General features: G+C 48.5%; 1 protein-coding gene across 1 annotated transcript in view; it reads right to left on the bottom strand.

The window, feature by feature from the left end:
* FOXP1 (forkhead box P1) overlaps positions 1 to 22,972 on the bottom strand; it is a 560,454-nt gene that overhangs the window by 117,647 nt on the left and 419,835 nt on the right. The window lies entirely within an intron of this gene.

Below are 22,972 nucleotides of genomic sequence, written 5' to 3'. Positions count from 1 at the left end.
TTAGGGTCTATCTATGCATAGCTACGGAGCATAAACATTCAGGAAAAATAATGACTTTGGAGCACGGGGCACCCTACCCAAACATCAGCTACATGTGTGATCACAGATGGAAACTAGCGGCTGTTTACCCTGAAGGCCCCATAAGGAAAATGCAGTCACCTTTACAGTAAAATGCTACTTACTGTTCAACCTGCAACAAACCGAGATGGAGGAGACCGGGAATGAATTTGAACAAATAGCTCCTACAGCACCTTATTTCTCAGAGTGAATCCAGGCCATCAAAGCTGTGCAGGCCCCACCGAGCTAAGAGCAGCAGAAAGGGCTGCAGGCCACTGCGGGGGAGGGGCGGGGGGAGTCCCGGAAGAGAGCCTGTGACAGTGCCCTGCCTTTCTCCAGGCTACCTTAGCAAAGTCAGAAACCTCATGTTGATTAACTGAACTGAAGAAACAGTGCAGGTTTTGTCTGGCAAAGGGTTACGCAATGTATTAAAGTGAAGGTACAGGTCAGCCTCACAGAGCTGTTCTGACCATTTCCCGGATGCAACAAGTAAGGGCCCATGCTCCTCATCAGCGTAACACAAATGACAACAGAAGCCACCCCCAGCATCCCACTGCGAGGCCGGGGCAGCAAAAGCTGAGCAGGGTCTTACTGAGAGCTCTGTGGTTTAGCACTTTGTCAAAACAGGATACTATTTAAATTAAGGGTTACTGATTCAGGTTCAGAAAAACCCTGCTTTGCTGTTCTTTATAACCAAATTCGTGGGTGGGGGAACTTTGACCTTGCTTTTCTCTTTTTTTGATGGCCCCTTGTGTGGGTCTGAGAAGGCGCTATATTTAGCAAGCTTTGAGAACGGGGTGTCTAAGCAAGATGACTGTCACTTTCTATGAATTACTGTACATGTGAAATCATGGGCCTGTTACATTATGCAAAAGCAACTCAAGTGAAACAAACAAAAATACCTGTTTGCATACATAGTTTTGTAAAAATCTGTGGGGAGAAAAAGGGGAAATACACATAGAACCACCAACGTGCTCGCCGCGTGAGCCTCGTCAGGCGCGGGAGTCTCTGTCGTGCCGGCTGAGCGGTTCTGACTGTGGCGGGAGCAAAGGCGAAGGGCGAACCACAGCGGCGCAGTGTGAACCGGGCATGGGGAGGGACGGGCCTCCATGGCCTGAAGCGCAGCCCAGTCTGCCTCGGTCTGGCATTCCCACCTGCGGACCTGCAATCAGAAGTCGTCTCCCCTTTCCAGTCTCAGCCACCCAATTGAGGTGTCTACTCAAAGGCCATCCTGAGTCCCAGCCCCAACACATCCCCTGCTTGGCTCCCCCCCGTGTTTTCTGGGGCTCCACGTCACAGCACCTGCGATGCTTTCTGCTTCTAGGGTTCATGTCCCACAGGACACAGCCCTGGGTCTCCCAGGCCCTGGGAGAGCATCTAGAACAGGGGTGGGCAAACTTTTTGACTCGAGAGCCACAATGGGTTCTTAAACTGGACCGGAGGGCCGGAACAAAAGCATGGATTAGTGGAACTAATATAAATTCAAAGTAAAGGAGCGGAGGGGAGAGCAAGAGAACCCTCTGCTCTTTCGGCTCCGCGGGCCGGATAGAACAGCGGAACGGGCCGGATCCGGCCCGCAGGCCGTAGTTTGCCCACGGCTGATCTAGGCTGATGTGGCCCCCAATAACTGGTCAGATGGGACCAGGGGTCTCCAGAGCAGTCTGTTCAAGTCTCTGGAAAGGCGTGTTCTTCCCAATCTTCTCCCCACAGGCCGCGGGCATGGTGCCGCCAGCCAGCAGACCACCAGGCCCCAGCGCACCGCGCTCCACAGAAACACTGAGCTACCGTGTTGCCATAAACCACTGTGGGTATTTTCTAAGGTCCCACAGGCTGAGAATGTGGAGTCTCCTAATGTTCAAGCAGGCAAGATTGGAGGAAATCTGGGGAATTTGAGGAAGACTAATTCCTCAAATGTCTTTGTCACTTCCTCTCTTCTTTGGTCAACTTCTCTTCTTATTTCTTATTAGTCACAGGGAAGTCTCTTAGTGCAGTGGTCGGCAAACTCATTAGTCAACAGAGCAGCAAACCACGGCATGTGGCTTGCGAGCCACGGTTTGCCGACCACTGTCTTAGTGGGTAAATCAGACTCTGGCTGATGACCTTGAGCCGGCAGCACCCAGAGCTCAGCCACAGGTCTGCGTCCCTGGCAGCGGTGCCTCGCGTGGCGGCGGAGTGGCATTCCAGCTGCACCATCTCCTCCAGGCGAGGCAGCGGGGCCGAAGGAATCCTAGTGATCCAAAGGTGGGTCACAAGACGTGGCGACTTGGGGCAGCTGCTATGGTGCTGTGAGGCTTCACGGAGGGTTCTTCATCGGGAGGGACTGCCAGGCCTTCGGCCCAAGCTTGCGAGCCGGGGGCCTTGGAAGGAGGCGCTGGCCAGGTCAGGCCCAACCTCAGGCAGTGACTGTGTCTCCTGAGACTGACCACAGGAAGGGTGTGCACCAACGTGAGCGCGACGTGTCAGACACTGAGTTTGGGGTTAAGTAAAGAGTACCCCATCTCACAGGGAGAGCGGGTCTCTGGCGCAAGTAGGAACCTTCCTCCTGCAGAACATGCCTTGGGGCCTCTGGCGGGGACTCACACAGAGACCCAGGAGCCTCAGAGAGCCAGGCCCGCCCTCCCCACTCCCCCCCCAAACCCCCGGGCAGCCTGAGTTGAAGAGGGATCAAATCCACAGTCAGGACCACAGGTGCAAGGGACCCAGAGCTCGCCAATGCTCGGCTCTGCCGGCTGGTCCCAGAGCCCCACAGCCCTCCACCAAGGCGGACTGTCCATGAGCCTCTGGCCACGGGGAAGGGGCTCGCTGGCTGACGCCAGGCTGAAACACACGGTGCTTGGCTGGGGCCCAGAGCAACGTGGGAAGGGGCAGCATTTCTGAGCCACAGATAACCGCTGCCATAGAGGAATGACGTTCCAGCTTCTGCTTTTTTAAGGATAAGCTGGCAAAGAAGTTTTAGTGGGAAAATCCCAGATTTTTGAACCTTTGCAACTAACTCGAGTTAGTTACATGCTGTGTGCAAACGAGCGCACCCAGCTTGTACACACACTGTCTGAAGTCTCTAGTGGAGAGTCTATGTCTTGCTTCCCTCGTTCTTCTCCCGTTAGAACAGAAACATCAACATTCCGATTTTCAGTGAAGTGTGCTTCCCAAGCCTCTGTCACACTTTCTTGGACAATTCCATGCTTTTAACAAAACATGGCTGCCCTGTTTGTATTGGAGCTGTCCTGATGGCTGCTAGAAAACCTCTGCCCAATGCTGCATGTAATTGGTGATGCAGAAGTGAAACAGCCCCGCAGGTGTGAAGAGAACCTCCCTCAGGGAAAGACACAGGGCAGTGAAGACTAACAAAGGACTCAGTCCCCCAGAGAAGCCAGCTGCCCGACCACAAGGCCCTAGCAAAAGACAACTCTAAAACCCAGGCTTCCCTTCCCAACGCATCCAGACCCAAGAAGGGTACAATTTACCAGGAAACTGGAGTATTCCCTGACCCTCTGGGCACACCCCTAAGGATAAAGTCGGTAAGAAAGTAAATTATAAATCCCTCCTGTGAGTGGAGAGGGGACTCTCAGAATGGGGAGATCAGGTTTCACCCTGTACCTTCTCAGCAGGTGCAGCTACCTGGACCGCCACAGGGAAGTCACGCCCGCCCAGAGGACCCACCGTGTGGACAGCTATCTGCACATTTCCTTCGGCTGAGAATCTGCCATTCATCTGGTGCTCATGGAGGAAGATAGTGTGACATGACCGTTCTAACTGAAGTTCACTCGGAAACGTGGGAAGGGACTGATCATCGCCGTCTCTGCCATCATCTGTCACCACTGAAAACTCTCCACATCACAGGAAATTCCAAGTTTTTGCATGCAGGCCAGCCTGGGATCTCACAAGTAATAACCCACAACCAATATCACAACATTCTAGTCGATGATTAGAACAAAGCTGTAAAACTAAGGCAACCCCACACTTTCTGCTAACTAATCAACGTATTGACCCAATCACCATAATGGCTATTATCATTATTATTAATCTAAATAGAAATTAACCATATTTTAATCATATCAGTGTTGATAAAACAAAGACCAATAAACCTCACATCTATATGGGGCAGGTGTGAGAAGCATAAGTAGGAAAAGGATTTAGAAAGAAGAAAGGAAGTCCAAGGATTTGGCTTATACAAAGCCAAGCGGAGGCCAGGGTGTGCCGTTCTCTACCCGAGAGAGAAAGGGGGGCAAGGTCCTGTGGGCCCCAGTGCAGTATCAATGGGAACTCAAGGTCAAGGTCCCCCTTTCAGACTGAGGACAGGAGGAGGCCAGTCTGTGGGACCAAATAAAACTTTGATAGAAGGAAACTTTCAGAGGGAATGATTTAAGCGGTTCTTGGTGAGAAGTATAATTTTCAAATGCTCGTTTGAAGTTCTTATTTCCATTTTAAGTTTACATATAAAAATAATCATGTTTTCAAAGGGTCTTGTGGTTCACCGTGGGGGAGGGAGTTTGGCTTGGTTTCCGTCAATGACGCTTCCAGGTCTTTGGAGGTTTTCTCTTATTTGGAGGGAAAATTCAAGCCCGACTGAGGCAGTGGAGGTCCTGGAGGTCCGGTCTGTCCTGCCCTGACGGGGTCAGTCAAAGCAGTCTGGAGAAGGGGCAGCGAGCGGCAGGCATCAGAGAGGCACATTCCAGAGAGATATCTTTTCATCCTTCATCAGGGGGATATGCTTACCAAAATGTTTTAAAAGCAAAAGAACATTCTAGAATAGCACAGTCCAATACTACCTTTTATGATGATAGGAATGTTTTCCACTTGTACTGTCCAAAACAGCAGGCAGCCCCTGGCCACATGGCTATTTAAATTATTTAAAATAAACACAATTTAAAACTTCAGTTCTCAGTTGCACCCGTCATATTTCAAGTGCTCTGTCCTGTTCACTTCCATAGTCCTACCTTCACATCTACTAGTGCATGTATTACTCTCACTGTCACTCCCTCTGCGCGGCTCCAACTCAGACAGGACTCAGAGAAGCGCACTCCTGTGCTCAGTCGGAAGCAGGGCCCGGGCACCAGAGGGACATCAGGAATGTAACAGGAGTGGGTACAGCAGTGGATGAGGAAGCGAGTCACTCAGTCCTCTAGTCCATTCTCACCTTTTCTTCCTAGCAGCTTTGCTGTCCAACAGAATTGCTATATCATTTCCACAAAATTTTAATATCAAATGATTCCTGGATCTTAAAAGAGACAAGTCTGTGGATGACCATAATAATAAAGGTTAATAACCTTCTCATGAGAACGCTGTCAATTTCCTTCGAGGTCCTGCCGTTTTTCCAACATTAGTAGAAAGTTTGTTTTGTTTTTCATATACTTGTCTCTATAAAACAAGGAAGTTGTTGGATGTCCAAGCTTCTCCTCACAAAGATGGCCTAAAGATCAACTCCAACTTTTAAGTCAGGAATCAGCTCATGTTTTCTGTAAAAGGCTAGAGTAAGTATTGTAAGCTTTTACATGCTAGCAACTACTGTAATCTACTGGGAGTAGCCAGTCAGCAAAACCCATGAGTGAACACTGAAATCTTCATTCTGTACAATTTCCATGTTTCATGAAATATTCTTCTTCTGGTTTTTTTCTTAATCATTTAAAAATGTATACGGTTTGTAGTTCCTACAAAAACAGGCTGCAGGATTTGCCCACTCCCCGCCCCCCCCGCCCCAGTGTTTGCCAACCTCTGTTCTCAGAATGTTCCCATTCAGTGCTTCACATTAAAGAAGGTCCTGAAGTCATAGAGACCTCCTAGCGCTGATGGAAACTAACCCTCCCGGGGACAGCGGACAGCGAGAGGCCCAAGAGCTCCACAGCCAGCAGCTCTGGGGTGACTAGGAGCCCGTGGGGAAGAGCTGGCTCCAGGGGATGACGATGAGCACCGAGGTGCGAGCAGACCCCGACCAAGCTCCTGGGAGCAGCTCCAGCTGCTGTCACCCTTGGCTGAGCAGACAGATGAAGGCTCAGCTGGTCTCAGAACCCTTTTATAAACCAGGTTTGTCCAGACTTCTATTAGTCAAAATCTTGATCTCCATCGGGTTTCTGCAAGCCCATTCATTATGCCTTGCTCTGCAGTTACATTATCATCAATTAGGCATTAATATATTGTGCATAAATTGGCCCCGTGCCGTGCAGTGGTACGGCTCCTGGAGCACACTGCAAAGCCAGGATTCTAAATGGAGCTGTGTCGGCAGTGAAATATTTATTTTCAAATTCATCCTTGTACATTTAAAAAATTATCACTCTCTACATTTCCTTTGAAATGTCTGACTTGCTGCTCATAAGTCAAAAAATATAATCTCTTTTTTGTAGAACTCCAGTTGGTAAACTGTACTAGAAAAACAAGTCAGATTGGCTACTTGCTGTTAGATGATGGGAGTCCAGGCCTCATGCAACTGGTGTTACATTTAAAAAATAATGCCCCAAACGCCCTGTGGACCTCATGGGCCAGGCTGCTCCAAGACAGTTTGCCTTTACCAGTTAATAGTCCCAAATTCCCAAAGAGCAGCAGAGTGAAGAGAGTTCCATTTAAATTGAAAAAGTCAAGAAAGATGTGGAGACGGCAGTGCAGGCAAGGAGGTCAGCCCCCAGGCTGTCTTTCTGGTTCCACATCGGTAGTTCTTTCATGCTATATTTTGCAAAATGAGCAGAGCAAGTATTTGCTTCGAAAACACCGAAGGAAAAAAGGCTCTGGATAAATACAGACTCTACATTTTCAATAACATTCAAGTTCCTGCATGAGGTGTGCCCTAAACGCCTAGAGACCAGGCGTGCCTGAGATGTGGCCAGTTTCAACACCTGAAATGTATCTGGATGAATCTGGTAGAAAATCAAGTTAATGATCTCATGAGAATTACAGTATTTCCAACTGGGGTTGGCCTGGAAATGCTGTAAAAATGGGCACATGTTGTAAAATATGGTCTATCAGTAGGTCTAGTCCAAAGCAGAAGTACACGATTATGTGGAACAAAGGAGATGAGCTCGTGTCTGAAACCCCGGATGGACCTTCAGGATGACTCGTCTTTGTCCTCACTCCTGGCTACTCAGGAGGACTTGATGTTAACAGGAGGCTGGCCTATCCAACTCTGAGACCCAGCCTTCTGCCCCGCACTGCTTCCTGGGCAACTTGCCAAAGCCAAAAGCCAAACCTCCTAACCAGGGATTCCCTCACATCTGTCACTCACATTGGTGAGAGGAAGTCAGAGAGTTCACTCCACCCTGCAGGAGGAGGCTGGGCAGGAAGAAACGAGGGAAAGAGAATGGAAGGGGGCCCGGCTGCAAGTGGGGAAGGAATGTGGTCTTGCCGTGACCAGGGGTGTGGGCCATGGAGGGCGCAGAGCAGGCTGGGGGCTTCTCCCATGCCCACGCCTGGCCGGAGCCCCAGATTCTCACTCGGTAGACAGAGGTCAGGAGTCTAGTTATGACTTAAAAAGCTTTGAGACCTAAATCTTGATGATGATAAAAATTATATTCATTCTGATGTGCCTACAGGGTTGAGAAATATGGCGCGATCTTTTGTAAATAAGAAACTGAGGCTTACAGAGGTAAGTCCCTTTGCCAAAATCAGACGTTTGGATTCAAGATGTGAGCAAGGGAAGAAACTGCCAAGGTTCCCTGGGAGGACTCAGGGAGGGCCCGCCAGGTGGACACCTCGGCCCGTCTGGCTTTCTGCCGACTCGGTGCCACCCTTATATGCGCAGGAGATTTTTCTGGCAGATGTCAGTGAAGTGTTTTAATGTAATAAAGTCAGGTATATTATGAAAATGCTCTCACAGATTAGAATCAGATGTTTTGAAAAGGTGCTTTTTTAAATTTCACACAAGTATGAGATCCAGGCTAGCTAAGGCTCTGGCAGCTACGTCCATTTTTCTGAATCTCAAACAATCACTACTTTCATCATTACACCTACAACAAAGTACATAAAGATTTCAGACACAAAGGTGGAAGGAAAGAGAGCTGGGTGTTGGTTGGCACCTCTGTGCAAATTCCACGCAGGTGCTTCTTGTCCCAAGCAGACACCGCCCAGGCTTGGCCAACGACAGCTGGAGGTCAGTCCTCTAGCCCCCTCATCCAGGCAGCATTATTCAGTGAACAGTCTTGGGACCATCTCCGCCTGGGAAAGCGGAGGTCAGCAAACTATAGTCCGAATCTGGCCCACCTGTGTTTGTATGGCCTCTGAGCTGAGAACTTTTAAAATATTTTTAAACTGGAGGCCCGGTGCACGAAATTCGTGCACTCACTGGGCGGGGGGCGGGGGGGGGGGTGGGCCTGTCAGCCTGGCCTGCACCCCTCTCACAGTCTGGGAGCCCCGTGATCGATCACCCCACAGAGGGAGGCCCCACCCACCCGCCTTAGTGCCACCAGCCAGGTAGCCTGGGCCTCCCTCTTTGGGGCGATCCATCGTACCTCACAGAGGGAGGCCCTGCCCACCCGTCAGTCGGTGGCCTGTGCCTCCCTCTTTGGGGTGATCGTGGAGCCCCCCATTGATTGCCCCATTGGCTGATGGCCTGGGCCTCCCTCTGTGGCGCAATCATGGGGCGACGGCGAGGCCCCTGACCAATCACATTGCACCTGCCTTGGCTGGCCTGGCACCAGTGCATGTCATAGCGTGGTCGTCCGGATGGTCGTTCCACTGTTCAGCAGTTTGGTTGATTTGCGTATTACGCTTTTATTATTATAGATAGTTTGGGGGGAAATCAAAACAAGGATATTTCATGATAAATGAAAATGGCATGAAATTCAAATTTCATTATCCACCAGTGGATTCTGATTGAAACTGCTGCTCATTCGTTCACACATGTGCTGCTGTTTCTGCACTGCTGCTGCAACAGACTGGCCCGCAGAGCCAAAAATGCTCACCCTCTGGCCCTTTACAGAAGTTAGCTGACCCCCGGTCTAAAGGAAGAAAAGAGTTAACTATTAAGCCAAATTCCTTTTGTAGATTTAATGAAAAGTTCCAAGCAAATGTGGCAGGTGAAATAGTTTCTTCATACACACAAACTTGAAACTGAGAGAACGAGGGAGGAAGGTCGACTTCATTACCTAGCCACCTTGACAGCACCTTTAAATGTCATCAATCAGTGTGTGCCTTGCACGACGTGCAAGGGCTCATTATAAATTGCAGCGCGCGGGCCCCTGACACGATCCAGGGACCGTAACAGGACTCTGGTGACGTAATGTGATAAAGGAGATTTCTCTCTCAGTTCAGTATGGCACGGAGCTGGAGAATTTCCAAGGAATTTAATTTCCAGAGTGCCACCTTTGACTGCTCGAGATAATTCCACCCAAGCACTAGGCATCCTTGAAGAAAACTTTATCTTTTCTGGAAATGCTTGTCATTGTGTGTCGTTCTCGAAAATATAAATTTGTAGCTATTTTTACCAATGAGACAGACTAAATCCAGGATGTAGATTTTCCAATTAGACTCTTTTTAAACATCTGTTGGTAGGCTGCATTTAACATTAGTTATTTGAGCAAAGCACAATTTGATTAGGCTGTCTGAAACTAAGCCAAAGTCTGCAAAATAATAGCTCAATTAAATTCTGTTTTGCTTTAATTTGTCTTGGATTTTCCTGAGATACTGTTGCAAATAATCAAGCAAACCAATTCATTTCAAAATGAGAGATTTAGGTACCTTTTCCATCTTCCCTCCAAGTTTATTTAATGGTCTACTCCGTCTTCAGTATGCTTTACTGAACTTTAATCTTGACACCCAAATACAATTCTAAATTTTGCCTTTAGTCTCCTTCAATTTTCTATTCTTATGAATTAAAGTTCTATGCCATTAACATTATACCTTAAACAGATTAGCAACTGTACAAGGCGAATAGCAACCATGAGGCAGTCAGACCGCACTGCAGGGGTTTCCGATTTTCACTCCGTACTTGGCAAGACTCAGGCAGGACGGACACTGGGCCCTTTTAATGCTGGGTTTATGCTCTTGAAATGTTCCCGGAGAGCTATGAACCTGAGACCACCTGCCGCCTCTCCACCTAAGCAGCAGTGCGTTTCCTTTCTGGTTGGGTCAGCTATTTGACTCACTCACTCACTCACTTATCACTCACTCATTCACCAACCCATTTTTGAAAGACACATCTACAGATGCCTGCTTCGTGCCAGCGGTGTAGAATATCAAAGCTTCAAGATTCCAGATGAGGGACTAGTCCCTTGGCTGTTAAAACAACCTAGCTTTAATTCATATAAAATTCTGGGAAGACCAGGACAAAAGAGAACCCAGGATGGAATTTTAGAACAGGATGACCTTTATTTATACCAAAATGGACACATTTAGAAAAATAATGCTCCATGAAGATAATGCTGCTCGCAGGAGTAGCAGGGAGGGTGATGACAGCAGCGGGCATTTATTAAGCGCTCGCTGTGTGCCAGGCTGCTGGTGTCTAGTTACCACTCCATGCTGCTGGTATCTAGTTACATCAGCTGGTCTTCACCACAGCTTGGGGAGCACTGGGGTCACCCCTTTTACAGATGAGGAGCCTGATGTCTTCCCATCCAGTGTGCTCAACCACAAGGACACTACAAGCAAAAGGATAGTCCTGTTATGCTACTTAAACATACATGTGAATTGTGACTGATAGCAAATGAATTAAAATGTAATTTGGCATTCAGCAGGCAGTCCTTTTCCTTTTAAAAGGAATTTATATAATTAGAAGAACTACCTTTTCTGAGAATGTACTGTGTCCCAGGCACTGTGCAAGCACTTTTCACACATTAATCACTTAATCTTCACAATCACCTTCAGGGTTGAGGTAATCAGCCACATTCTCTAGGTGAGAAAATGAAAATACAGAGAGGTTCAGCTACTTTTCCTAGGTCACACAGGAGTAAGATAGTGCTGGGACTTTAACCTGGAGCCTGACACCAGAGGTCACGCTATTAACCATGTGCCTCATCTCACATACCCTGATACACACATCTCTGAAACTCCCACCACTCTTCTGAGTTTGTATGGGGACCCAGCGTACAAGATCCTGTGCCTTTAAGGACAAATCACTCCTGTTTGACCATGAAGAGATATGTGATAAGAATACGAGTTGACTGGTCTTGAATAAGGAGATAGGGAACAGCACAAAGTATATGTTGAATTTTAGATGCTATTTCAATAGTTACCAACAGGATCCATTAGGCTTCCCAGAAAAAATAACCCCAAGGACTTCTCTACTCTGGTATGTGATCAGCGTAGACTATGTCAGATAAACCTGTCAAGCTTGGCAAACAGAAGGAACCACACCTCCACTGCCAAACCCAGTGCCTGGGCAGACCTGGCCACTCAGTCCGGAGCTGGAGCAGGCCATCCTGCTCAGAACCCTTCACCTGGCACCTGGGCAGAGCCACCGCCAACCAGGTGCCCTGAAGCCTGTGTGGGTGGCTCTTGATTCTGCTCCTAAAATAAGTAACAATCCCTTTCTGCTGTCGAATAAAGAACGAAGCAGACATAACTCATCCACAGCTCCTGGAAAGCAGCTTCCTTTCACCGACGCCAACAGGGAGCACCCGGCCTGCGGTCCCACGGCCACAGGAGCTCAGAGGAACCTCTAGGCCAAGCACAGACAGCAGCGAGGAGGAGCAGGGGTAACAGGGCAGAGAATGAGAGACAGGGAAACAGCCGCGCTGTGTCTTCTGGCTTCCTTCTGAAGAAAGAGACAGAGAGATAATCCTCTCGGAATTAAAGTCAAACAACTTGGTCTCCAGGGCCTGGTGTCTAAGCGGCAGGTGACACAACAAGCATTATTTGAAGCCTGGACTGTGGGGGCTGGACTGTAGGTGGGAGTGGACCCTGAATGTTCCTGAACAGCAGAGCGACATGGCCTTTAGGGCAAGACTAGGAGATGCTGACGGGAGGGGCAGGTTGTCATTCTTTGCCAAGACCTAGCACGTGCCAGGTGAGGTCTGGGGACCCAGAAAGGAATGGATAGAAGACCTCAGCGGAAGGAGAAATGGCAGATATGAGGACAAATAACGGGGGGAGGGGGCGGGGGATGGGACTCGGACCAGCAGGCCTGGCGGTGAACATGATCAGCTGGAGCAGAAAGAAGGGGAATCATGGTGATGCTCAGCTAAGAAAGACATGGCCAGGCGGTTAGGAGGGTACAGACAGTGGGGAGTCCTCGGTAGAGAAGGAAGAGGACAGAGGTGCCACCAGGCAAGACCAAAGGGCCTGGACTCTGGGCTGGGAAGGAATCTGTGTTCCAAAAGAGCCTGGGAGGCAGAGCGAGAGTACCATGGAGCCTGGCAGCCTGAAGGGAAGAAGGGAAAAGAGGCAATTTCCAAAACCATGAGTGAGCCAAAGGCTGAACCAGCTCCTGGGAGGTCAGACAGGTGAGGTGAGGATGAGACTGAATTTAGTGACAAAAATATTCAAGAAAATGAGGAGGAGGAAAGCCAGATTTGGGGGAGGTAAGAAGGAGAGTGGCTGGTGGAAACAGAAGGAGAGGCAGCAGCGGCAGGACGTTCAGGTCAGAAGCCTGTGGACCCGAGAAGCTGAAGGCGCCGCCGGGAGGACTGAACCATGCAAGGTTCTGACCACCATTTCACACCCACAGTCACCGCAGCCCAGGGCACTGCCCGCGTCCGTGAGCGCTCACCACTTGTCCCGACGGGATGTAACGCGACAGGACAAGGCCTCTTTGCCCAGTCGTGTCCTGGCAGCTCTACATCCTCCCACTTAAGTAGTTAAAAATCTGTACTTGGAGGAAGGGAACTTATTTCTGACTGGCGGGCAGCAAACTGGGCCCTTCAGCAATGACGAGTGATCACTCTGCAGTTTACTGGGCAATAATTTGAAACTCAATCTCAACAGCAAGGCTGAAGTCCACCAAAAGTTCAAAATGGGATATGTTCTCTTTAAAAGTCTGAGAGCGACTAAATATGACAACCATCTGATGTATGAAAATTATTCACAACCAAAAACAGACAGTCTGGAAATAGCGGGGATGACTTCATTTAGACAGAATTACCCAAATCTGTTTCTAATATACACAGTACACATAATAAATTTTTACAATATGACAAGGAAAACAAACTTAATAAAAGTTCCCAATCTTTTGTTACACAAGCATACTATACCCATGCTATGTTTATAATAGTTTGCTCATGATATCACAGCTCAGTAACAAAGGCCTGGGCAATACAAAAACAGTTACTAGGCATGACATCAACTCACAACTACCGTAATTACATCAGTACACAAATTTCCCAAACCGTACATTTTCCAAACTGCTTCTCAATTTCAACGGCTGCCCTTGGACAATTACTTGCAGTTGTCTGCAGGCTTTGAGTAATACTCTTTCTTCTCTTTCCCAAGCGTCATTTCCCTTCAGAAAGTGCACATTTCAATTACAAGCACTATTTTTCAAATATGCCCACAAACATATGTCCAAATTAGGAGACAGTGCTGTCTAGTGGTTGGTGATGAGCACCAGGGCCCGGCAGCTCTGCTGCTGTTCCTCCCGCCGCCCATTTGCCGGCCTGCAGTAGCTCTGGGAGGCGGCCGGATGCAATGGAGAAGAACACGGATTCTCCAGCCCGATGTTGGGGCTGGTCCCAGCTCTGCCACTGACCAACTGTCTGGCCCTGGGCAAATCAACGTCTCTGATGCCTGACTTCCCTCCTCTGCAAAATGGGAATGATAACAGACCTTACCCCCATGTGGTGAGCACACAGCACACTTTCAGCGCCTGCTATTTAGTACTATTGCTGTCATATTTTGGGGACTCGGTTTCCTGTTTGAAAATCTGGCTTAAATTATCCTGATCCACAGTGAATTGTGTACTTTTCTAATGTGAGGGCAAGAGTTCCATCTTGGTCACATTGCCTGGATATAGGGAGGTTCAGTGAATAAAGTTTGAATGAATGAATGAATTCCCTATAATTACAAAAGTGAAAAATATTATCCCACAGAAATTGTTTTTCATACGTTTTCTCTAACGGCTTGCTTTCATGTTCCTGCAGCCAATGTTGGTAAATACCTACAGCCCAATTAAAATAGTAAGTGCTGGGGAAAAAGGATACGGCCTTGAGATTTCCGAAGCTCATTTCTCTGAGGAGCGAGCTTCTCGAACCCATTCCATTCGCAAGCCCTGTCTCCCAGTGCTGGAGGCATGGGCAGCTGGTTTCCCGGCAGGGCCGGCGGCCAGGGCAGCGAGACTACCCCCATTGTCACTTCTGCTCCGTGGTCCTCACACCAAATGCTGTTATTCCAGGCTTCAGGAAATTTTCTAACCACTGGCCGGGGCCCAGTGCCGTGTGCTAATGAGTTTCAGATTGGAGGACTCACTGTGCATGTGTCAGAAAAGGGACACGGTTCATGGTGAGGCGGGGGCAGGGAAGAAAAGACACACAAAAAGGAAGAAAAAACAGTAGTTTAAAAATGCTGGCTACTCAAATTGACAGGGAACGTGACCTCTGCACTTCATCGAAATTCCTGCAGACGTACAAAATAAAGGCTCTGCTTTTATCACACACTGCACCTCGTGGAAGATGGAAACCACTACATCACTTGACCTTGCCGTGCCCTCTTTCAACCACAGACGATGTTGTGTACAAAAATTCTAAATCAACTTAAGATGTTAAAAAAAAAAGCTTTAATTTTCTGCATTAGACTTGATGATTACTAGTATTTTGTTTTTGGAGATTTTGCCTAGAAGGTTCACACAGGAAAAAAACCCAGTCCCAGGAGAATGGGGTCACTTGGGAATACTACCACAGCGCCTCTGGGTGGGTGCCCGGTGCTCCTTGCAGAAGAGCAAGCGAGCCTCCAGCCTCGCTGCCCTGGCTTGAAAGCCACCCAAGACTGACTCACGTCTATTTGCTTATATTAACAGAACATTAAGACCCATTTTAAACAACTTAAGGAAACTCAAACCCTCTCAGTTGGTGATTCACTTCTCTGGACACTTTTTCTCTCGTCAAGGTAACAACAGGTTGGATCTCAAGACTTCTCATCATGCCATCATCGCTCATCAGAGACCCCTTCTCAGAAAGTCTAACTCACAGGACTTTTTCCTGAGTAATGAGGTTACATTTCAATTTTCCTTTCCTCCCTTCCTTCCTTCCTTCCTTCCTTCCTTCTCCTTCCTTCCTTCCTTCCTTCCTTCCTTCCTTCCTTCCTTCCTTCCTTCCTTCCTTCTTTTTTTTGCCACACTTAGTACTGGCAACTTTAAAAATCCAATACTTTCACATCCTCAAACTGTCATCAACACTTTTTTCAGACATTGTCAATAAAATTGATTGCTTGCAGTTCTGAATTCTGCTCTGCACATGGAAACAATATAATTTGTTTTACAGTCTTTTTTGATGGGGGCAGGAGGGAACAGAACCGGCCCATCCGCGCCCTGGGCGGCATGGTCACCAGAGGAGCGGCAGCGCCCGAGTCTGCTGAAAACAGACCAAACTCCCGACGCACTGGCCCTAACCCTCCTGCTGTCCTCCCTGCTATGTCTTCCTGTCAGATGTGAATGATGTTTCTGGAACAGTAATACGTTCATTAAATCCTAACTCCCTTCCTTAAAATACCCTGCACTTTGGCTCAGAGGCGTCTGACAGCTTTGTTGTAATGTGTGTGGGGGGCCCGGGGCTACACAGTTGTTAGATGCCTCATACCTCCAGCCAATCTGTTGCTTTACAAATGTAATCTAGGTATTAAGGAGCTGATTGTGGAACCACGTTGATTTGACATCTTTAAATCAGCTATATATCATAGAAACCACGATGGGTGGTGATAGACTCCCATGATGCCCAGCAACCATACGTCCCTCTAACTCCCTAATCTGTGAGACTACAAAACACAGCCCCACCCCCTGCCCGAGGCACAAGTGGACAGCCAGCAAGGGTCCAACAGTGTTATTCCTAATTACCTTTTTTTTCACTCTTGATCCTCTGGCTCTCATAATTAGTTACCTGGGGCTGCAATCCAATTTGAAGTGATGACAAGAAAGTGATCCATGAAAAAGTAATAAGTTAAATCCAATTCCAGCCTTCCTCTAATTAAATGCACATGGAGCTAATGACTCCAGCCCAAGCATTCCAGTGATAATGGTAATTAGCGAGGTGGGAGTCACTCTCTTTTTCAACACTGAAGGTGTAAACCACAAGGTAAAATAGTAGGAGCACTCTTAATTACATGTGTCATTTTGTCAGCAATTTACACATTTTTGACCAGTCAACGATGTTTTTCCCCATCCCTCCCCACCTCCTAGCCCCAACAACGATTATAACATACTTTTCCATGTTCCAACACATGGAAGAGCGTAAGAGCACTTCACACTGGAGAGTAAGAAACCGCCTTTCTTTGCTGCTGCTCACGGCTGTGACACACACAGGCAAGGTGACAATTAGATAACTATGCAGGTCTTGGTCCCCTGCACTGAAATCCAGATACTGACAGTGGAATTGGTTTTGGGTAGGTTGGCTTCATTCTTGCTTATGATATGGAAAATATAATAATGTATCTATGAAAACATGGCATTCAGCAGTTACTGGGCAATGCACATGGAAGGAGAAGCGTGAGGAGCTTGCCTGTGGGATTAGCTTATCTGTGGCCCTAGACAGCCCAGGTCCCATCCTGATGCTGCCACTTCTGCATGCTCTGAAGCAGGTCACGTAACCTCTCTAAGTTTCCAAGTTTCACTTTCCTCACCCAGAGAATCCTATATAATAAAAGCCTAATATGCAAATCAACTGAACGGTGGAACAACTGGCAAAACGACCGGTCATTATGACGCGCACTAACCACCGGGGGCAGGCGCTCAACGCAGAAGGTGCCCACAGCCCGCAGGCCCCAGGCCAGCCAAGGTGGGTGCCAGCAGGCCCCCCTCCCTCCCCCGCCCCCGTCACCCCGTAGAGAGAGGTGACTGGCGGCAGCGGCTGCGGGGGCAGGGCCAGCCAGCAAGTGGGCCAGTGCTGCTCCTCCAATCGCCCCACCGGTCACCTCCAAGGCAGGTGCCAGTGGGGGCCCCCTGATTGCCCCACCAGTCACCCCACAGATTGGCCCTGATCACTGGCCAGGCCTATAGACCTTACCTGTGCATGAATTTTGTGCACCGGGGCTCTAGTCCTATATAATAAAGGAGTAATATGCAAATTAACCATCACTCCACTACACCCACAAGCCACGCCCACAAGCCATGCCCATCAGCCAATCAGGAGCAAATATGCAAATAAATCCAACCAAGATGGCTACGGCCACAGAGAGCAGGAGGGAGGCTTGGGTTTCCCCGGCGATGGAGGAAGCCAAGCTTTCTTCCTGCCCTTGCCAGCCTAGGCCTCCACTCAAGGCTACAAAGTTTCAATGATAGAAGTTACATAAACCCAAACAGAAATGGCAGCAGCCACGGAGCTGGAAAGAGCAGGAGGCTAGGGTTGCCCGTGGCGATGGAGGAAGCCAAGCTTTCCGCACACCCTGGCCGGCCCAGGCCTCGCTTAAGGCTACAAAGTTTCAATTATAGAAGATATATAAATCCCAATAGAAATGGCTGCCTCCATGGAGCAAGCAGAAGGCTTGGCTCCGCTCCAGGCTACAAAGTTTCAATTGTAGAAGATAAATAAACCCCAGATACCAGGGCCTCCACTTGGGTCGCCAGGGGACATGGCCGGCCTGCAAACCACCACAGGCCCCTCGCCCAGACCTCCCCACGCCCCAAGAGAACCCCCATCCTGATCCGGGACACCCTTCAGGGCAAACCAGCTGGCCCCCACCCGTGCACCAGGCCTCTATCCTATCTAATAAAAGAGTAATATGCAGATTGACTATCACTGCAACATACAAGATGGCTGCCCCATGTGGTCAAAGATCCTGCCCCCATGTGGACACAAGATGGCCGCCACAAGATGGCTAGCAGGGGAGGGCAATTGGGAGGGACCAGGCCTGCAAGGGAGGGCAGTTGTGGGCGATCAGGCCTGCAGGGGAGGGCAGTTAGGGGTGACCAAGCCGGCAGAGGCGGGAAGTTGGGGGCAACCAGGCCTGCAGGGAAAGGCAGTTGGGAGGGACCCAGGCCTGCAGGGGAGAACAGTTGGGGGGGACCAGGCCTGCAGGGGAGGGCAGTTAGGGGTGACCAGGCCTGCAGGGGAGGGCAGTTGGGGGAACCCAGGCCTGCAGGGGAGAACAGTTGGGGGGGACCAGGCCTGCAGGGGAGGGCAGTTAGGGGCAAACAGGCTGGCAGGGGAGCAGTTAGGCATCAATCAGGCTGGCAGGAGAGTGGTTAGGGGGTGATCAGGCTGGCAGGCAGAAGCAGTTATGGGCAATCAGGAAGGCAGGCAGGCGAGCAATTGCGAGCCAGCAGTCCTGGACTGTGAGAGGGATCCCAGATTGGAGAGGGTGCAGGCTGGGCTGAGGGACACTCCCACCCCCCCGGGCACGAATTTCGTGCACCGGGCCTCTAGTAATTTAATAATCATTTCTGTACCATAGGGTAGCCGGGGCTGGTCCATGTTACGCATTTACTACCATTAATTACCTGTGTATATGGTGACAAATACATGCTTACATAAAAAATATTAGCATCACACTTGCATTTTAAGGCTTAGATACATATAGCTAAGGTGACCATATAATTAAATGTCTGATCTGAGGTACTTCTGAGAATAAGAATTATCAGTAAGTACACCCAGCCAGCAGACTGGGCAGCCCAGGATACAGTCACCCTGTGCAGCTGAAATGGAAGAGAGAGCGAGCTCACGATATTACAACTACACTCAGATTTTTGGAGGGAGGCAAGGACAAAACGTTATTTTAGAAAAAAAATTCTTAAAGCAAAGCTATTAAACCCGGGCAACAAGATGGGCTTCTTGGGGTCCGTGAAACCCTCATCACTGGACACACGATTCTGTGTGAGGGCTTGTCTGGGAGGAGGGACCACTGTGCCTGTCATGGTTTGATCGGGTGTGTGATCTGAAAGATTTAATGACTGTTTCTAAAATATCGTTTCTACTTCATTGTCTCTTATCAAGATGTACTTTATAGAGTTTTGGGATTCTCCAACATCAAGTGATAAAGGTACTGAAATTTCAACACTTCATACCAATTTAATGGCAGGGATGCCACCTATAGACAATGTTAATTCTACACATTTTAAAAAGTATTTGGCTCCTTGTCCTGAATTATCCATTTTATTAATTAACTGCATAGGGATATTTTTTAAGGGTCAGTATTCCAAAACTATCCCATATTACTACCTACAGCATAAAGTTGTGGTTTTCTTAAAAGGTTTCCTCTTACCAATTTATTCCCATGGGAATGATGGGAGGTGCTAAGATTCTATATGGCATCCATGCAAAGCAAAGATGCCACCTAAAGCATGTTTATATAACTACAAAACATGCTAAGAACACCTGCTGAACGTGGTCTGTGCGCCACCTCAGGTAGAGCCAGTGTCCTCACTGGTCCTGAGCCGCCTGGGCCCGCTCCAGGGGCTGTGCCCCGAGGGGGCTCGCGCCTGACCTGGCCTTGAAAGGGAGGGGCAGGTGATGGGTGCAAATGCAAATGCTTCGGTGATGGCCTGAAGCCGTGTCAGCTTCCCAGGCAAGCTCACACAGGGTGACTTTCTCTCCTAACTCCATGCTGCCAAGAATCCACATGCACTTTACTTTCTTAGGAGAAAATGTGTCATTTGACTTTCTTCCAGTTTACGTACGCATGCCAACAACTAAATGCTTAAAGAACTGAAATGAATTACTACCCAGAAATGGTGGTCAAAGTTCCAAAATGTGATCAATAAAATTGCTCATCTACTCACAAATTAATCTTCAGCCAGTAAAGTTCCACATTTTCAGCTTACGAGCACACCTGCACTATTAAGCATTTATTTCACTGTTTAAGCCATCTTCAGAAGTAGATAAATATTTATAAAAGTAAGTCTACTATTTTTACTTACATATAATTTTCTTTTTGCAGCAAAAACTTGTTAATTTTTTACAACTCATAAGCATTCTGAAGGCAGGCTCTGTGTCTCTCACAGTCTCGTATCTGTGGGTGTCTAAGACGTCCCCCACGCTGCAGCTGTTCGAGAAATGTCCATCCAGTTGCATGTAATTAACTCAGATCATTCTGATTCTTAATTTAAGATGAGGCCAGTTTTCATTTGTATCATTCATGAAAAATGGGCAAAGCAAATTAAAGACTAAAATAAGAGGCTATTTAGGCTAGTAAGTAGAGTATTTTTAAAGAACTTGGGAAGCGGTATCTATACTCAATCAGTCCTCTCTATAAACCACAATGTCACCCAAGAATGTGGTAGCTCAGATTTTGTTCAATATACGGAGCAAAGAACATGATTCTCTCTTTACTCTGATCTCCCTGAAATTAGTTCAAATTGGTGATGTTTGACTACATTCTGTGCTCTCTATCGAGTAACCACATAGCGCTCCTCTAACTTTCCATTTTCCTTTGTTTGTATCACCAGCCGTGAAGCTGGGGAGCGCTGCCAAGCCTAAAGCAAGGAAGTGTGAGATATGCTTAAAATATGAGTCACAGTGTATTTGGGGATTTGGGTTGCTTTCTTTCTCCTCAAGCTATCAGCAGATCAAATTCTTCTTCCATGTGCAGCCCTCCTCCATGCAAAAGGTCTGACGTTTGTGAAAATAGGTCTCTAGCAATGAAGGCAAGGAGGTCAGCAAGGAACAGCACTGAGACTCAATGAAGGGCTCCCGTTCAGTCCAGAGCCCTGGGGCTGAGCCGCTGCGAGGCACGCCAGGCCTGTTTACATGCACAGGTTACCCCTTCTGTGTGTCCCGGAGCCCACATACATATTTTCATAACGGCATAACCTACATGGGACCTAGGCTACTCATTTCTGCCTGGCTGTGGAAGGCCTGCCAACCTAATAAAGCTCAGAGAATCCGCATGACCACACCAGGCTGCTGAGGAGACGTCCTCCATGCTGCGCACATGCATGCGCACACAACACACACACACACACACACACACACACACACACACACACACACACCTCTTTCCTCCCAAATCAATTCCTAAAGCTGATCTAAATTCTCTGCTTGTCAAGTCTCCCACTGAGGGTAGGGAGCGACGTAAACATCTTCATTAGCAAGGCCTCACGCTCTTACAGAGTGAAGTGCTCAGCAAATGTGTTAGGTGGCTTTGACACTGTCCTTGCCAAGAAAAACGAAGCTCTATCCTACTGTTCTGTAGCTAAAACATTACAACAGGCAACAAGAACAGAGCTCCAAAGGAACCCCTGAAACCTGACTTCATATATTTAGCCCTGAAGGAATTTCATTCATCTTGGAAAAGAAGTTACCTAAAAATGCCATCTGTAGGTTTTTTTAAAAAGCAAGTATGAGGGAAAATAAGTCTAGTATAAAGAGTGACAAATGGTGTTCCACACTGCGAGCAGCGCCCGCACAGGCAGCCCGGACGTGTGCGTGCTGTTTCCTTAAGTCTTTAAACACAGCTCCACTCTGTCCGGTGTCCACCGCCAATAGGAGAGATTCCCCAACACGCTGGAGGGCTGATGAATCCATGTTTTTAAGGCTGTACAAGCTCCAAGAGGAAGGCAACGAGAGCGGGCAGTCACCTAGATCACTGAGTGACAGGCTGGGCTCGCTCCCTGTGCGCATGCATACATTAGCATTTTAACTGAATCCCTGTCTGCAGCAGACGTCCCCGTGCTTACTACATCCAGCAATGGGCTCTGCTCTGGAATCCACATGTGGCCTCCGCTGCTGACCTCTGAAACACAAGTCCCAGTCTGACTACGGAAACTCTTCAGTTTGATCCTTTCAACTTATTTGAATCTTGAGAAACAGGCTCCCAGCTGAAAGGTCAGCCCAGTCCCAGTCCGTCCTCCAGAGCTGCCCGTAGGCCTTTGCACAACAGCCCTGCGGGCACCTGAATGGAACCCCGGTTCTGCACTCATTAAAACGTCCCGAGCAGCAGGTGGGCTCACGAGGCTCTACCAAGGAGGTGCTTTGGGAAGTGCTGGTAAACAACGTGACCCACCGTCCCAGCGAAGTGCCACCACGGCGCCGAGCTTTCCCTCGATGGCCATGCTTTCCCAAGGGGGCGCAGGAGGATGGCTGCCCGAGGTCAGTGTGGCTGCTGCCAGGGAATGTGCACTGGGCCATGGTTTGCTCTGATCTGAGAAGAGTCTACCAGGCATCCTCAAACTACGGCCCGCGGGCCACATGCGGCCCACCGAGGACATTTATCCGGCCCGCCAGGTGCCGCTGCCTTTCCTGCTTAGCAGCCGACTCATCCTGGGCCCGCAGTGCGCATAGGAATTTGTTCATAGTTTTTTTTTTTAACTATAGTCTGGCCCTCCAACGGTCTGAGGGACAGTGAACTGGCCCCCTGTTTAAAAAGTTTGAGGACCCCTGGACTCTACACAATCTAGAATCTGGGTTAACCCCATGATCCAATGATTTAGCACCGAGCTCTGCCCATCAGCAGTTTATAGATTCTGTCCCAAAGTGTCCAGTGTGGGAAACCCACTCAGCCCCACGCTGGGACGCCCACCCTCAGCTCTGGCAGCAGCAGCCGCCTCGGCTGGCACCACCCTCTCCAGATGCGAGTGTCAATCCCGAGTCAAGGCTCTTTGAAGTTTCTATTATAAAATGTTCTATCTACTCCAATAGAAAATCAAAATCAAACTTGTGTAAACTCACTCCTTCTACTCTGCAATCCCTTTCTACATTGTGCCAGAAAGGAGAAGTCACTAAAACAATATTTCTTGGTATCTTTATATAAAAACTGCTCACCACTTTTTATGAATAATTCAGAAGTATGTGGAAAACATCCACTCAAGAAATGAGTATATATGACATCCTTGACCAGGTGTATTAAAAATACGACAGCCTCTCAGTCCCAGTAACAGTTCCTGAAACTGTTGACATTTGGGCTGAATAGTATTGTGTAGGGG

This window comes from Plecotus auritus (assembly GCF_963455305.1).
Source record: "Plecotus auritus genome assembly, chromosome: 6".
Taxonomy (NCBI): Eukaryota; Metazoa; Chordata; class Mammalia; order Chiroptera; family Vespertilionidae; genus Plecotus; species Plecotus auritus.
This window is presented reverse-complemented; position numbering and strand designations above follow the sequence as displayed.